Source organism: Ambystoma mexicanum, chromosome 8 (assembly GCF_040938575.1).
Source record: "Ambystoma mexicanum isolate Mex_15411 chromosome 8, UKY_AmexF1_1, whole genome shotgun sequence".
Classification (NCBI taxonomy): Eukaryota; Metazoa; Chordata; class Amphibia; order Caudata; family Ambystomatidae; genus Ambystoma; species Ambystoma mexicanum.
In genome coordinates this window covers 381212864-381231531 of record NC_090929.1, presented here as the reverse complement: position 1 = coordinate 381231531, position 18668 = coordinate 381212864, and positions in this window count along the sequence as shown.

The window sequence follows — 18668 nt, the reverse complement described above, 5'->3', positions numbered from 1 at the left end:
AACGCTAAGTATTCTGTTTGGGAGCACTTAGAGTTGTTTGAACAAATGATGGAGACTTTCCATTTGAAGGACAGCCAAAGCTGTATTCAATATGTAAAGTGGACCTTCTCCCCGGAATACTCCAGTTTCTTTGCGGGGCTGGAGGACCAAAATCATTTAAGATGGTCCACCTATAAGGCGGCCATCTTGAAACATTTTTCTGTTCACAGAAATCCTCAAGAGGCTCGCAAGGCAGCCTACAATTTGCAATGTGGGGAGGATCAGGCCCCACAAGAATTTGTGCAGGAGTTAAAGTGTGCTTTTGCACAGACCACAAGAAGGGGGCGCACAGATAGTAGAGAGCTCATAAATACGTTTTTCCATGCCTTGCCCAAATACATCATGACCCAGCTCGTGAGGGATTTTCACGAGAAAAGATCCTTAGATTGGGTCATTGAACAGGCTACCCGGATCTATGAGGTGCAGAAACCGATAGATAGCAAAAGTAATGCCCAGAAAAACCCCAAAGCCAACACCACCCCTGCTGCTGCCAAGGTGGCAGAGGTAAAGGTCACCCCCGTTTTAGATTTGGAGATGGGGGGGCCTAAAAACCTACCTGCACCTAATAATGCTAGGCCCAGAAGGTCCTCGGGCCAGTCACAGACAGGGAGCCAGGGAGGCAGCCCCACAAATGGGGTCCCTCGCTCTCCTGATTATGTAAGTCCCCTTTACAAGGGAAACAGACCCATCCTGGGTTATGTGTGGACTCCTCCAGCCCAAGGGGGGGGATCCAGCCAAGCACCTAACCCAGGGAACTTCCCTCCTAACTTCCCACCGGAGGGCAGAAACTCTCCAAATCCTGGGCAGAACTTTTTCCCCAGGTATCCACCCAACTTTCAGCCCCAAAACCATCCATCCTTCTTTCCCCAATTCCCTGAGCCCAGACCACTGAATCCGGGAGAGGGGAGGCCAAGGGTGGAGGGGTACCCAAATCTTCCCAACCCGGGGTATTACCAGAGGAGGGATAGCTACCCTTCCCGGGATCAGCCCAGGGGAGAAAACAGGGCCCCGTATCAGCCTGAGCGGGTTTCCCAGTTAGAGCGCCAGGTTCAAAACATGGCGCGGGATATGGGTCATATACTGAGGGCGCAGCAGAACCCTCAGATCAGCATGCCGGCGCAGAACGCACCCAACTCTGGACCTGGTGCTCCAGAACAATGACGGGGGCAGCACCCCGATAACTCACCGGTTCCCAGGGAGGAGGCACAAGGGGAAGGGGGGTGTAAAGCCTTGGAGGAAGCTTCCTTCCTCACTTGTAAACAGCCCCTGGAAACCCAGGAACCGGAAACAAAATCTCTTGCCCCTGAAAGTCTGCCTCCTAAGGAGCAGAGGGGGGGTAGGAGAAACAAAAGACCCAAACAGACTCAGTTTGAGGAGGAGGTACAGATCTTCCAATTTGAGGGAGAGGGATCCTCAGAGGATCCTGGGAAAAGGATCTTCTCCTTCAGAGAGGGGGGAACTCCTCCCAAAGAAAAATGGGTCCCTAGGGATGCAAATCCAGACTGGGGAGATGTGGAGACTGAGCTACCGCCGCCCACCATCTCATCCCAGAACCAACAGCAAGAAAATCCCCTGGTTCAAACCCATCCTGGTGACTGCCTCCAAAAAGGGGGGGGCGGCCCAGACCCGGAGCCAGGGGAACCCACAATGGCTCTGATCTCCAGTTGCCAAATTTTTCTTTCAGATTCCCAAGGCTCTCGACAGAATTCTGCCCAAATCTCTTCGCTAGCAATGTCCAAAACCAGAAAGTTAGCCCACCAGTTGTCCAAAAATGTACATTACCTGTGCCCCCTTGAGGAGAAGGAGGGAAGATATTATGCCCCGGTACAAGTACAGGGGCAGGGTACAATCTCGGCACTGGTGGACACTGGATCTCAAGCTACCCTTCTGTCCAGAAGGGCCTTTGACGAACTGAATGCAGGAAGGGGAGAGAATTACCAAATTCCTCTCACCTCTCTTCCGGGACAACTACAGAACTTTGACGGGAAGGAAATTCCCGTTGAGGGGACTGCAGACTTGGACATTAAAATTGGGCGACACAAGCTGAAACACCCGGTCATAGTTGTGACCCCAGAGGGCACCCCTTGTTTACTAGGGAATGACCTCCTGAGAAGGTTGTCACCCCTAATTGATTGCGTAAACAAGGTCCTCTGGACCCAGACTAGCCGACCCATAAAATTAAAACAGAGTGTCAACCATGTTAGTTTAAACGGCACCTGCCACATGGTTGAACAAAAATCTGACCAAGTAGAATTTCACTTCCAGAATAACCAAATTCCAGACGTGACAGTAATAGCAGTAGGACAACAGACTGGTGATGGGGGGTCCTCTCTATTTCTGAAAATCAACCTTCCTTCCAGTCTAAAGTGGTATTCCACGCTGGAAGGAAACACTCTGAAATTCTATACTAATCCACAATCAGAAACTCCCACTCCTATAGTCCAGAAAGATGTGAAATCAGCTCAGAGCCTGGCTGATATTCAGCAAATTGGAGAGCAGCTGTTCATCCCTGTCCAATTAAATGATGGGAAGGACTCTGTTCTTGCTCGAGTGTGTGTGAACAACGGTAAGAGCTTCATCAGCGAAGCCATGTTCCGCCAACTCCCAAAAGATCCAGCCATTCCCACCTTCAAACTGATAGACAAATGGGAAATGGACCTGGAAGCACCTAATTCCAAACATCTCCTGCCAAGCAGGTGTATGCTCAAAATCTCCATTGGCAACAAGAGCATAGTCCACAATTGTTGGGTCGTGCGAGACGTCCCTGCCGCCTTTTACTTAGGCAGTGACATTCTCAATCGCTTTGCCATTAGTTTGGACCTAATAAACTTCAAAGCTTGGTCCCGATTAGCGGATAATCCCATGGGCTTTGATGATCCAGAAAAAGCATTTAGGTCAGCTCAATTGCTACCTTATGCAGTTGAAATTCAGGTTAAAGAGGAAGTCACCATCCCAGAAAGGACCCGACAATTCTCCCTGGAAGTGAAAGTTAAAAGGGGACAAGAGTTGAAAAACCCTGATGCTTACATACATCTAAATGCTTCTCTCCAACTGCAAGGGTTAGGGGTAAACCCAACTCCATTAGTCAACATAGAACATGACACCATTCCAATAGAGGTGGATAACAGCGACTTAAAGAGTATTACTCTAGCCGCAGGCACCATTATTGGAATGGCGGTTGATGACCGACATTTCTCCATTGATCTTAGAAATGAACTGTTAGGACCAATCCCCAAGGACTGTTTTGACAGTGACAGTGAGGACAATACAACACCAGACAGGATTTTTACCCGGCATGGGGGGAACTTCCTGGTGTACACTTCCTGCCCCTATGGTAAGGAAGATGTGACGTGTGACTTCAGGAGGGATGAGGTGATTTTCCAGGTACATGAGGGCTGCCTTTCCCACCTGAAGCCTCCGGTCCAAATCAGCACTCTGACCAGGGACTTCTCCACCCAGCTGGAGGAGGCCGCTGAGATAGCCAAACCAGAAGTCTTTCCAGGCTTCAGGCAGATGGTGGAAGAGAGAGTTAACCTAGCTGATGCCTGTGTGACTCTGGAGCAAAAGCAAAAGTTGAAACAAGTTTTCTGGGATTTCCAAGATCTCTTTGCGGTAGACTCATATGACTGTGGTCGCACTGACATCCACACAACAACAATCCCCATGGACCCTGGCATGACTCCTGTATTTGTGAAGCAATATCGTTTGCCTCTCGCATCAATGGAGTCCCTTACTGAAATAATTAAGAACCTTGAGTCCAGGGGAATAATCCGTCCAGTCCACAGCACCTTCAATAATCCGGTGCTGGGAATATTGAAGCCAAACGGCCAGTGGAGACTCTGCGCCGACCTCAGGGAGCTCAACAAACGGGTCCATACTTCCCGATGGCCTCTGCCCTACATTGACCAAGGGCTGGCCCAGATCCAGGGGTCACAGGTATTCACTGCAATAGACCTGACCAATGGATACTGGACCGTGCCTGTCAGTAGGGAGGACCAATACAAACTGGCTTTTACCTTTGGGGGCCAGCAGTACACATGGACCCGGACTCCCTTCGGATACCTCAACTCCGGCAATGAATTCAACATTTTTCTACACAAGGCCATGCCCGACTTGGGTGCAAGGGGTAACCTGGCTTATGTAGATGATGTCCTCATCAAAAGCTCAACTGTTGAGGAACACATAGCGGAGATCCGTTATGTTCTGACACAGTTGAGGGCCGCCGGAGCAAAACTTTCCTTTCAGAAAGCACAGTGGTGTAGAACCCGTGTTAATTTCTTGGGGCATGAGATTACTCCTCAGGGCCTCTGTCCCCAGGAAAAGAAAGTGGAAGCACTTCAGAAACTGAAAGACCCCACAACTCTGCGGGAACTAAGGAGCCTCCTTGGACTGACTAATTACAGCAGAAAGTTCATTGAGGGCTACGCAGAGATCACCAGACCCCTGATTCATCTCCTGAAGGGGGGGGTCAAGTGGGAATGGGGTCCAGAACAAGCCGAGGCAGTAAAACAACTCAAAAGAAGCCTCTCACAAGCGCCTTGCCTAGCTTACCCGGTCAGAAACAAGGAGTTCTTCCTGGAGACCGGGTTCTCTAGTACGTGCTTGACGGCAGTATTATATCAAAAGCATGACAAGGTCAATAAAGTAATCTCCTATGCGAGCAAAACTTTATCCTCTGTGGAGGAAAAATTCAACGATTGTGAGAAGGCACTCCTGGCAACGGTGTGGGCATTGAAGAATTACCGCCCGTTTATCCAGGGGGAACACATTATAGTGGAGACTCCACACCAGCCTCTTCAATATCTCCAAAGTGACAGAATCCGGGCTGGAAATGTGAGTAATTCCCGAATTACTTCCTGGATTCTGTCAATGCAAGGCTTTCCTGTGGAGGTAAGATATGGCCAAAACAAGAAGAGTCCCCTCGCGCAAGGTCTGGCTGACTTGCATGATTGTGCCAGAGAAAACTGTCTCGAGGACGAAGGTCTAAAAATAAAGGACAACATGGAGGCATACCTTAATTCCCCACACAAAGTCTTTGAAGAAGACAAGTGTGAGGGAATGCCCACTGTGTATGTGGATGGATGCTCTTACCATGTTGACAACGACGGGGAGAAAGAACTGGTGGCTGGCGTAGGGAATGCATGGGTGAATGAGTCCCCAGAACCCTCCGCTGGATACAAAATTGGTCCCCGAAGTAGTCAGGTGGCAGAATTGATGGCTGTGCATCAGACCATCCTCACTGCTGTCCAGCATCAACTCCACGAACTGGTCATAATCACAGATTCGGATTATGTACGGAACGGGTTCGTGGAGCACCTGGTTAATTGGAAAACCAGAGGCATGTTATGTGCTAACAACAAACCCTTGAAACATGGGAAGTTGATCCAAAACATTGATGATCTGGTCACATCGAATGAGATGACCATCTACTGGAAAAAGATCAAGGGTCATTCCAAAGTAGAGGGACCAGACAAAACTGGAAATGACTTAGCTGATCAGCTGGCCAAAACCGGGGCCATCCAAGGGGATCTAATTGAGATTGAGTCCCTATTGGGGGAAATCCAGGTCACTGCCATCACTAGGTCCCAGACAAATGCTCACAACGACCTTTCAATTGCACAATGGAGTAAGGAGACCCCTGATGCTGATTTGATTACAGCTCAGAAGGGGGATCCAATAATTGGTAAATTTTACCAGCACCTTGAGGACCCTGAGAACTTTCCCCTGACGGATACCGATTACATTGGGAAAGAGGACCTAAGAGTGTTGATGAAATGTCCAAAAATGTTCCGGATCCAAGACGGTTTGCTGGTAAGGAAATCCAAAGCTGGCCACGATCAGTGGGTGGTTCCTACCTCATTCCGAAGTCTGATGTTAAGTCACGCCCATGATGCGGCCACTGCCCGTCATAGGGGGTTTCACACAACACTGGAAATCTTAAGAGAGGTTGCATACTGGCCACACATGGGCCAGGACCTCAACCAATATTTGAAGGGTTGTCTTGTGTGTGCACAATTTCAGCCGACATCCCTCACACACCGGGCGCCTTTACAAAAGAGGGGGATGACCCTGCCATGGTCAGATTTACAAATCGACTTTGTAGGCCCCGTGATTCGCTCGGCTAGGGGGAATAAGTACATGTTGACTGTGACATGCTTGTTTACCAAGTGGGTGGAATGTCTCCCAGCCCCAAACTGCAAGGCAGAAACGGCAGCTGCCTTGATGATTAACCACATCTTTTCCCGTTTTGGTCTACCTCAAAGGATTGAGTCAGACAGAGGTAGCCACTTCACCAGTGAAGTAATGACAAAGATGTGGGAGATACTGGGGGTCAAGAGAAAGCTGCATATTGCTTATAGACCAGCTTCTTCTGGGGCAGTAGAGAGATATAACCGGACAATTGTGAGCATATTAAAGAAGTTTGTGGCAGATTCTGGGCCAAGTTGGGATATCCGATTACCTCTGGTCCTAATGGCTATCAGATCTACCCCTTCATCTGCAACCAAAATGTCACCATTTGAGTTGATGACTGGACGCAAGATGGTGCTTCCTCAGCATTTGCTCTACAGGACCCAAGAGCAGACACTGATAAATGCCTCCACTACTCATGAGTATGTAGAGAATTTAAGGAAACACCTCCAACATGCTTTTGCTTATGCTCAGCGGAATCTAGAAAGATCAGCTGATAGCCTGAAGACCCACTATGACCTGAAAACTTCCAGGAAGGAATATCAGGTGGGGGACCGGGTCTATCTATACAACTTCCAAAGGAACCAGGCCAAGCAGCGCAAATTTTTGCCTACATGGAAGGGACCATTCGAGATCATAGACAAAATCTCCCCTGTGGCCTACAAAATCCACATCCCCAAAGGTCCTTTGGCAGAGGGGGAAGACAAGTGGGTCCACATAAACCAGTTGAAATGTTGCCATCCCAGACACACTCTGCAACAACTGGAGGAATCCTCTGGAATCCTAGCGGGTACTGGCTCAGACTAACTCAGTTCCAATCATAAAACATACCACATCTAGTCTCTAAAATATTGTGATTTGCATGAAACTGTCTCTTAGTTATACTGTTTTTTTTTTACAAAATAAGAATGTAATGTTTCGTTATGATGAAATGCATATGCTGCCCCACTATCTCAACAGTGGTGGAAAAACGTCTATGAGTAGGTATTGCCGCTTTTGCTTTATCATCCTAGGAGAGATGAAACCATGGAGAATGACCAAGGAGGACGATCCGGAGACCGCGAGCAGAGACGCAACGGGCCCGGGGTACCGCCCAATATTCCCATCAGGACCGGCGAGGAGAACCGATCGATCAGTACCGGATGGAGGAAAAGATGCTGAACTGTGCCATCTATTGGAAGAAGATGAGGAAACATCCCAGGTCTTGCGAGTCCCATTCGTGAAATAGAATGGCCATCGCAAGAGGGGGGCTTGTGGGATGTATTTACCCATGCATCCGAGCCCTACCTCAAAACTGTGCAGTACTGACATGGAAAACCTCATGATGGCCAGAGCTTCCCAGAAAATGCACAGGGAAATGGGTTGCCAAAGGAAAAACAGTAGCGCCGGTTAGCTTCAAAGCGCTTTAAAATCACCATTGGACTACCCGCACAGTAGTCTGAAACCATTGGGAATGGCAATGCTGATTGCCAAATGCAACCTAGAATTGTGGGGAATTCATTTTCTTAAATCCCAAAAAATGGGTGCAGTACCAGTACTCACCACTATCCAAAAGCCGGCAGTTTAAAACCACCCTGTGTTTCTCTGAAGGCAAGCCAAAGTGCCTATTTCAAACATTGCAATATGTGCAAAATATTCACTGAACACCAGCAGACATTTGGTAGAATGGAGTTTTGTGTGCCTACAAAATCTGGGAAATGAAGAGCCCAGAAAAATGCTTATAACAAGACTGGCTGCGCTGTGGATTTCAGCAGTTTAAGTTGCATTGGACTGAAAGACACTACAAATCTAAATGTTCAAATTGACTGAGTGACCTACTTTTGAGTGTCACATAGGTTGAAATTGTTTAAATGTCATAGTTTTAAACTTAGAATCAGCCTTCTAGCTGCATATGTAAAAAAATGTCTTGACTTAGACTGGGGAACAAAAAGTGACATTTTATCTGAAACCTGGCTTAAGGAACTTGATTTTGCTTGGCAGCTACCCCCATCAGGAGTGAAACTTGAGTCACCACTGTGTTCCCAGGCCAACCTTCCTTTTGCTGCCCACACTAAGGATATGCCATCTATCTGATAATTGAATTACCTGTGCTCTGCAGGAGAGTGAACAAAGCCCTCTTCACTCAGGCCAAGGTTTTTATTACCGCAGTCGTAAAATGTAGCTTCCTCTTGGCAGGAGCTGGGAGGGGCACTGCCTGTGAGAGCAAGCTGGCTTGGCAGAACTGGAAAAAACCAGAAATTCAACCTTGTGCTGAGGGTAAACCACACCCCTTTGGAGCCAGAACATAACTTTAAAAAGATGAATAACTCATAGAGCGGACATGTGAAAATTTTATAAATGATACCATAATTCTTGTGATTTTTCTGCCCACATTTTAAGAGGTTTTTCGACCCGGTGGCGTGTTCAGAGGGGTTTTAGCGGAAAAGTGGATATAACTCTAAATGTATGCATGTTAAAAATCTGAAACTTCATCAGTTAATGTCCCTACTCCCTGCGCACATGTATGTAAAGTTGGGTCAATGTCAGAAATTGAAAAATCAGTTAAAAAGTGAAATATGTGCCATTTCTGAATGCAAGCTCCCAGGAAGAGCAGAGTTTGAACAGGGGATACCTCCTGTAATGCATGATGGGTGCATATGATTTTAAAACAATATGTACCTCTGCAAATATGTATTTGTTTCAAATCTAGATTTGTGTGTAAGTTGACAGGAGGAGTGGACTTTCTGCAGGCTGTAAAATGACATCACGCTGACTCACAGTTCATTCCCCAATCAAATGATAAATGGAAGTTTGACCAATTAGAAGCTGAGAGAGAGGTAGGGTCAGTGATGCTAGAACACACCCACATTCTAAACACATAAAAGCAGACAGACAGGACAGATAGGGACCTTCAATTCCATTTGCTGCAACGCGCTCTGCCGGACCATACAACATCCAGAAATCCATACTTTACCTCCATCAAACCTCCAGAAAGCCAAACTAGAGACTTCAATCTATCCAGAACTAAGAGACCAGACCAGAGAGAAAGCAGTGCTGTACCCAGAGAGACCCAGACCAGCAGAGAGAGCTGACCCAGATCACTGTGAAGTGCAGAGGCCAGACCAGACCAGAGTCCAGTTTAAAACCCTGACCAGATCCATGGCGAGGCCCATTTCACTCAAGAATATAGTGTGAGTACCCAGCTGAACTGTGTAGAACCAATCTCTTAGTTTAAATTCATCTAATTCAACCTATTTTAATCTAAGTAGAACTGTCTCCTAACTGTCACCTGTCATTTGCAAAGCTGTCACTTGTCATTTCCGAGTTGCAAGTTGCACGTGTCTTTTTGAACTTTAAAATTTCAAATCTGAAAAACGACCTTTATTTAATCGCTCATATCTCCGCAACCGTTTGTGCTAGAGACTTGCAGTAACTTTCATTTGGAAGATGAGATCCTAGGCTTTCCTAGGACCCCAAAACGATAGAGATAGTCCTTGTGGTTCTCCTGTAATAGCGCTCGGCGCATCCGCGAATTTTACCGCGATTTGCAAATTTCTTCACATGTAAAAACTGCTGCTGCTTGCCTTCCATTTGCCAGAAATTCGTTTAACCTGCTAACTATCCCTGCATCATTGCTAGTGTGAGCTGGACTAATATTAACTAGATACCACTCACCCTGAACCTCTGACAGGGAATTAAAAGCATTTTTAGCATATTTTTAATTCATTGCCAGCACATATCCAAGCAATTTGGGCCTGTGTTTTCAAACTTATGTAGTCTAAGCTTGCTGGATTGAACTGAATTACCGTTGATTGCATTTCTGAGAACTGTGTGCTTCCTTCCATTTCCTTGCCTTGCATCAAGGGGGGGAGGGGATTGCCAGAGAAAAGTGATTACATTGTTTTGTTGAAATCATATTGAGTATTTCTATACTGCATTTCATTCATTCAACCTTGCATCCATTTGAACTCTATAAAGCAATTTGTACCACCTTCTTCTTTTGTTCCTATTCACCTGTGTGCTATCTTATCCATTTCATCTCAACTCCTTAGTAATTATAAAGAAGTGTGCTAGTGCCAGATTCTCTGTTGTTAATCTGTATCATATCAGATTAAGTGTGATATTCAATTATTAATTTATTATAAAGTGTCATATATATTTCTATTGTTTAAATTATCAAATAAACCTTTTAAACTTGCAAAACAGAACTACTTCTTGGCTCAGTGGGGTCAGGGGGATTCCAAGAGAGGGGTGTTATATAGGGGTAGTCATCCAGAACGCATGAACTGGACATAAAGATATATCCATAAGGGTTTTCATTCAGTATTCTAGACTAGGCGTTAACTTAGCTGTAGTGCTGAATTGAATCCTCTTACAGGTGGAAGGAGGAGCGGTGGAATGGACAAGTGCCAGAGGAGGACCCGGGAGGGAAGTGCTAAGGGGACCCTAGGAGGAGAACCTCAGGCTAAATGCTAGTACAGGCGACTCTCAAGGGTGGGATGGAGACCTACCAATCAGGGGCCCAAGAGCAGTGCATTGTGTGTGGAGCGGTGCTGATATTGACTGGGAGAAAAGGCCTGGGATCCTGCGAGATTCATGAGGATCAGGCCATCGGTCACAGCGACAGTGAGGTGATTAGCAGGGAAATGAAAGAGGGACAGTTAGAGAAGAGCAGAGTTATTAGCAGTTTCCGGAACATAAGGAGGTCTGGCTCAAGTCTGAGGTGGGCAGGGAGGCTGTTCCAAAGGGAGGACCCAGCCGAGAAGAGAGAGACCTGCCCCCCCACTCCCTGCTTGGAGAAGCGTTTGACAGAGTTCGAATTAGAGGACCGTAGGGCTCTTGAAAGAGAGTATAAGTTGAAGATGGCGTGGTCCTGTTACGCTCACCTGGTATCCACGGGGACATTACCCAGCCCTGGTTGGATGATTTGCACTCTCAAACCCACTCCCGGTCCCTTGGTAAGGCCTCTGGTTAAAGATGGGTCTGCAATATAGGAGAGCTGGATTCAATACCAGATTGTCTTTATGTTTTCCCACCTCCCTTGGCCTCAACTCCTTGCTCCCCCTTGGGCCCTCTCCTCACCTTAATATTGTAGAAGGTGGATTCTCCATCCTGCTCCTCGTGGCAGGGGCGCGTAGATGTGGGGAGCGAGCAGCGACCAAGTTACTTCACTGGTGCAAGCCCCTCTTGTGGGAATCCAGGCCTGCTGCGACTCCGTAGGTTTGCTGCTTTGTTCCTATTAGTTCAAATAATAATATCTTGCTTCTTTCTTTTTAGGTATGGAAAGGTATTTTGGAGTTGTCATGCAGTTTGAAGATGAGCATGGGCCGGTAGGCGAAAGTACGGTGTGCGCGATGCTGTCCGGTGAGTAATGCGCGATGCGCGGTGCTGTTTCGCCTTTTGTATTGCTAACCTGTGTCTTTTTTCTCCTTGCAGGTTGCACTGTTCTTCGCAGAGCGCCGTAATGTTCCAGCAATGATACTGACCAGGAGATGACTACCCAGGTAAGAATTGTGTGGCTTTCTTCATTCGGGAGGAAACGTGAGTAAACGCTTACTAATGCTGTCTTTCTTTCTCCTCTTTCCAGGTTATGGTATTCCAGGATGCATGCGGTGCCGGATGATGGAGTTCGTACCTTCAGGTGAGTGGAACTGAAGTCGGCGATGGATTGAAGACAGGATACTGTTCCAGGTAAGTTTCGTAGTGTTCTTTCTCTCTCTTCAGGTCCTTGGTTTCAGGTAAACTGGCATCAAAGAACTGGACACGGTGAGCGTTACGCTGCCCACAGCAGAATAACGTAAAGCATGTTCTGCTGTTTGGGTGTGGTTTAAATAGTCTCAGGTAAAGTAGTCCAGGTAAAATAGTCCCAGGCCTGCCACACCCAAAAGACTAGACCGCATAGCTCAGTTCCTTGTAACTGAGCTATGTGTGTGCCTCCATGTTGGCTGAACCCCCCCCCCCAAGTTAAATAGTCCCAAGTAAATACTCCCATTCTAATGTTGGTCTTCATGATGGTTATGAGCCTTGGATAAGGTTTTAAGGCCTTTGACCTGGCCCTAACTGGAAGGCTAACTTGTCAGTGAAGGCCAGATGCAAGGGTCATGACAGCACTCCCCCCCCAAGGCCCCTCTCACGGTGGCACTTCTGCCTGGTCCTGGTTTGGCTGGGTAATTCTGATGGAACCTTTTAATTAAGCGAGGTGGATGGATGCATTCACTAGGTTCCCATGATCTGTCTTGAGGGCCATATCACTTCCAATCAACTAAGTAGTATAGTTTGGATCTGGTGTATTTTGAGTCTAGGATATCCTTTACTTCAAACTCTGGTTCTCCGTCAACTAATACTGGTTTTGGTGGTATTGTAACCCGAGTACCGGGTTATACCGGTTTCAGGAGTGATACGTGAAACACAGGATGAATCTGCATAGTTGGTGGTAGGGCTAATTTAACTGCCACTGGATTTATTATGGATTCAATAGAATAAGGTCCCAGATATCGGGGACGAAAGGTCTGAGTCCCTTTTATGGGCACATATTTTGATGCTAACCAGACCTTGTCCCCAATTTGATAGGCGGCAGCTTTACTACGATGTTGGTCAGAGAATTTCTTTTGTCTGTTCTTGGCTTGGAGTAAATGTTCTGCTGCTTCTTTGAAGGCCTGGGAAATAGTCGTATGTAGGGTTTTCCCCGCTGGCACTTCCAAAGGAGTTAGGAGATCTAACTCTGAAGTATGTGGATGTCTTCGATATATAGTGTAGAAAGGGGTTTGTCCAGTGCTGGTGTGTAATGAATAATTATAGGCATATTCAGCTACCTACAACAAGTCCTTCCAATTTCTTTCCACTTGATGTAACATGCAACCTAAGTATTGCTCGAGGGTTTGGTTTGCTCTTTCTGTTTGGCCATCTGTTTGTGGATGGTGACCTGTGGATGGTCGAACGTCAATTTGGGCCATTGAACAGCATTTCCTCCAGAAGTTGGATGCAAACTGACTACCTCGATCTGAGATCAAGACCGATGGAAAGCCATGTAGCCGTACAATTTCTTCCAGGAATACTTTTGCTAAATTGGATGCATTTGGAAGACCCTTAAAAGGAATAAAGTGTGCCATTTTATAGAACAAGTCTACAACTACTAAGATGGTGTTGAATCCTTGACTGGGAGGTAGATCTGTAATTAAATCAAGGGACAGTGTATGCCATGGTGCGGGAGGAATTTCCAATGGTTGGAGAAGACCAGCTGGTTTCTGCTTTTGGGGCTTGTTTTGTGCACACACAATGCAAAATTGAATAAATTGTATGATGTCTTTACGCCATGTGGGCCACCATTAGTTTCGTTTTACATTAGCTAGACTTTTGGCAATTCCAGGATGACCTTCAATCAGGGAGTCGTGATAACCCGAAATAACCTGCTCTTGTAAATCTTTACTTGGCAAGTATAGACGGTTCCTAAAATATGGTAACTGATCTTTAATGGTGTAATGGTCTCCTTGAGTACATCACTCTTGTGAGAAAGTGGGATCCATAAAGAGTGAAGCCCGCTGAAGTAAAGGGCGCGGATTTTTTCTCTGGCTGTTTGGCTGTGCTGTGCTGTGTGGATACTGAGACACTGGGACGCTCTACTACTGTGGACTTTGCAATGCAGTGCTCAAATCTGGTTTCAATTTATAAAAAAAAACATTTTCTTTTTTTTGTTTGTTATCTCTCTCTTGGAGCCGTGCCTGAGTGGATTGTGTTGACTTTTGTTTTTTTTTTTCATCTTGGAAACCAGCTTTACCTGAGCTCCAACTGTGAGGGCTCCTTTAAAATCCAACTGGGAACCCAAGGCCCGCCCACCTAGACCTGACCAGGAAGTGAATATAATTGCCAATCCGTCGCCCTTGTGGCGTAATGCTCGCGGAAGTAAAGGGCGCAGATTTTTTCTCTGGCTGTTTGGCTGTTTGCTGTGCGTGGGACGCGGTCTGAGGGAGAAGTTACGGATTGGACGAGAACGGGCACAATAAAGCACCACAATCGTGAAGAAGCTATAAGGTATTGATGATTTGACTACTGTTGTCGAGGAGCTGGCCCACACAAAGCTCTGTGAGGGGATGCTGTGAATTTAAAGCTGTCTAGCCTGTCACTCAGTATTTGCTAGGTTCTTCTCAGGGACTGTGGGGTGTCTAACCTTTGACCTGAGGGCTGGACTCAGCATACTGTGTTTTCTCCTCCCGGACTAACTCCTTGGGGACTGAGGGCCATAGAGCCTTTGACCCAAGAGAGGGGTGTTGGGCCTGTTATACGAAGAAGTGAGAGATAAGTGGGAATGTATAACTTACAGAGCTCAGACAACCCTGAGGACATTGTTGCTAAGAAATCTGCAAAGGGGACCATGGGTAAAGTCCAAGATGAAGGGACACGAGGTTCTCAAGGTAAATTCTTAAAACACTATAAGGCAGGTGGTGGGGTTTTTTTCGTCATCCCCCCAGCATTTTCCTTTTAGACAATCCACTAACCTCAACCTCGGGATTCCTAAATTCTTATGTGGACCTCGGATCCCTCCAAGGTCAGGAACAGGGGTTATCAATGCCGGTGATTCAGAAAATACGGGACTCTCTCACTGCTAACCGAGAGTATACCCTGAGGGCTACAGCAATGAAAAATGCAATTTCCACTCACTTTACTCAGGTTGCAAAGTTAACAACTACGTGCCCATCAGGGCCATCATCGCAAGACCAATGCAATATAACCACTCAAGAACAGATAACCGGGCCTGTCTTAGGCGATGAAGAACTGTTGGAGCTGGAAAGACAAATACCGGGGAATGTATCGTATGATTTAAATATAATACCGGAAATACAACACAGTGACTTGAGCATTGAGGCCTCATTCTCCTCACCAAGGAGGCGAGTTGAAGGTGACGTAAATAACCACCCGCAAGGGTTGGGGGAGACAAATTCCACCCTAATTCCCCCAACAATCACTGCACTAAATTTTGTGTTAAGTTCACTCGTGAAGGTCTTTGAAGCAATCAAGCTACAGGTCCAACAACATACGGGCATACTATTGGAAATGACAAAGGAATTGGAACTAAATGATATCATGATGACTGCAATGAAAACAGCTCTCAATGAAGGAATGGGACAGCTTCAGAGACAATTCCAGGAAACATCAAAAAATCAATCATTGAAATTTGACCAAATATCGATCCAGTGTAGTATGGTAAAAAAGGATATAGACAAACTGGTGGAAAACTCTAAACATCCTCAGAAGGTAATGGAGAAGTCGTCTAGTCCAGAGCAACCCACTATAATACCGGAGTTAACGTTAGATGACTCTCCCTTGTCAGCCTCAGTGATGGAGGAATTCTTGCGTATGGCTCAGGCCATTGAGTTAGATGTAACATCTAAAAATACTATATTGGAGCCTCCAGTTAAGGCACCTACCAATACTGAAGATCGGGAAAAAAAAGAATATGTCTGGGAAAGCAAGAAAGAAAAAGCAAAAAATGGCTTTGGAGGAGGTGGAAAAAGTACAAGGGGAAGCAAAAGGGAAATGTAAAGCATAGAAGAAACATGTAACGGCAGAAACAAATCGCTTCGTGAAGAGTCTCAAGGCGAAAGCAGGACAGGCATTAAGAGAAGAAAAAGAGTCAGTATCAGAGAGTGGAAAGGGAAAAAACAGAACAAAGAAAAAGAAAAGAAAAAATCAAGGGAGATGCCTGTGGAGGAGTTAAAGAAAACAACTGTGGGCATTCAAACAGATGCAATCGAAACCACCAAAAAGAATTGCGCCAATTATTCTTATTCCAAGGAAAAAAGCAAAGGTGGAGAACCCGCCAATTAAGATTGCCCCAATTTTCCTGTTAAAAAAGCAGCCCCAAGATGTGAGACTTGGAGACCGGGGCTCAGACATGGCCGGTAAAAGTGGGCCATCAGTGTCAGGAGTCGATGGAGGCTCTCAGATGTTGCCTGTTAAAATCCTACAATCAGGCTGCACGAAAGACTCAGTCAAAACCACAGGTAGGGTGGGTGAGGTTCTTGACTTAAATAAAAATATTCTGATACAGTTACAGACGGAGGTTAAGTTAGATCTGGCCAATAAAAGTCAAAAGAACTTAAAATGGAATAAAGAGTTAAGAGTTTATGTGTCAAGATTGTCAGCAAGGCGGCAAGTTGGAGAACCACTGAATCAATCGAAGATCTTGCAAGAAATAAAATCAATCCCGGGCTTTAAATATTTTTACTCAGATGATATTGACGTGATAAAATTCCCTTTTTTCCAGATACAAATACTGTGGAACTTTTGCTAAAATCAAATCTCAGCCTAGATCTGGTTCTGGGGGAAACTGAAGCCTGGGAAGAAAGGGGCTTCAAGTTATCTACAACATGCCCATTGCAAACAAATACACAATCTCGGGCCTCTGGAAATCAACATCATAATTTGCCCTAAATCAACGCACATTGTGGAGGTTCTGTCTCAACGCCCGCCTGGGAGATGGTGCCAGAAATAGTCACACAAGTACTCCTTAGGATGGGTATACAACAGCAGAACCTCTAGTAAAAAATCAACTCTCCATATTGTCATGGAATTCAAGGGGCTATAACTCCTTCTGCTTAGAGCCACGAGAATCTTACATCTTTGGAACATTTGATTTGATCCTATTACAGGAAATGTGGTTAACATCCCTGATTGGAATAAATGAATTCACCATGTTTCGGCAACTGGCAGTGGGGTCGGAAGGAGGTAGACCCTCAGGGGGACTGCTGACTGTGTGCAAAAATAGTCCCATGTATGATACCAGACTACTATCGAATCAGACTCAAGGTATCTTGATAGTGAGATTGGAGTTTAAAGCACCTAACATTGGTCATAGTTGGATCCTGATCAATCTGTATTGGAATTCTCAGGGGGGGGGGGACTTTTGGGGTTCCTATCAAAATTGTCAGATTTGCTGGTGGATTTACTTTTCCTCTATCCTACGGACGAAGTGTTAATAGCAGGAGATTTAAATTCCCAATGTGTGATGTCCAAAGATCAAATAACAGGGATATTACGCCAGATAACACAAAATGGTCTAAAATGGAAACATTTCATGAAGGGATGGGATTTGTGGATGCTGAATGGAAATATCAGGGGAGATATCCCGAGTAATCCAACATGGCATAGGGGAGTGTCATCATCCACGATTGACTATTTCTTTGCCTCTGTGGAAATTGTGAAAAACTGCAGGATGTTCACTATAGAATAAGGGAACATGGATGACCATGCAATGCTTAAATTAGTAATTAATGTTAATCTGGCCTCATCTGTTTCCTCGTATATATGTAAACTCTCGGTGAATATGGCGGGTAACCGCATTAAAAAATTTCATAGGGGAGGGAAAAGCTTGACTATGAAATTGCAAAATTGGGTGGCTAACGTCCCGGAAGATCAAATGTATGAATCATGTTATCCATCCAATTTTCATCTGCTATTGCTGGATTTGGATCCTCAAAAACAGAATACCCAAATATGTAAATTGTCGCATAGGCACTCTTACAGCCAACAGGTCATGGAAGAGAAGAGGAAGTTTAGATTGCAGAAAGCAGATTTAATAAGAGCTAATTTGGATAGTGATTCATATAAGACAGGGCTTGCCCTCATTATTAACTGTCAAAGAAATTGGAAGAGATCGATTAAGTCATCTTTGTATCAACAAGATGGGGAACGTATGTTAAGCTCTCTAGGCCAGAGAAACTCGAGACATTTCTGGGCAATTTTGGGAGGCAAACCAGAACCGCAAATGGACAATCAAGATGTCCTTATCCAAGAACAGACTTGGGTGGATCATTTCTCCCAGGTTTATGGTTCAGTGGGTACATTGGCTCTGGAAGACCGGGATACTTCTCAATGGTCCCTCACGTACACTGAGGCGGACATTGAGTTACTAATCAAACGGTCATCTAGCTCCAGAGCTGCGGGTCCGAATGGCTTGAGTAATTGGACTCTAAAAACAAATCCAACAGTATGGGCCTATATACTTAAGTTATTGTTTGATCAAATAATCAAATTGAAATGCCTCCCAGAATCTTGGAAAAACTCGATTACTATACCGGTCTTCAAGAAAGGAGATAGACTCCTAGCAGTGAACTACAGACCAATCTCATTATTGCATGCTGACAGTAAAATCTTTGCTGGCCTGATTTTAAGAGAGTTGGAAGACTGGGCGAGTTTAATGAATATTATCCCAAAACAACAAACGGGTTTCAGAAAGGTACTATCTACGTCCCTAAATGGTCTGGTCTTGAGCTGCTTGACGGGAGATCAGGTAAAGAAAAATGGTTGCCTACTTTTCGGGGCCTGGATTGATCTTACATAAGCGTTTGATATGGTCAATAGGGGTCTTCTATGGAAAAAACTAGATACATGGGGCGTGCCTTCAAATCTACTCTCAATCCTGATTGAATTACACCAAAATACCAAGATGAGAGTTAGACACTCTA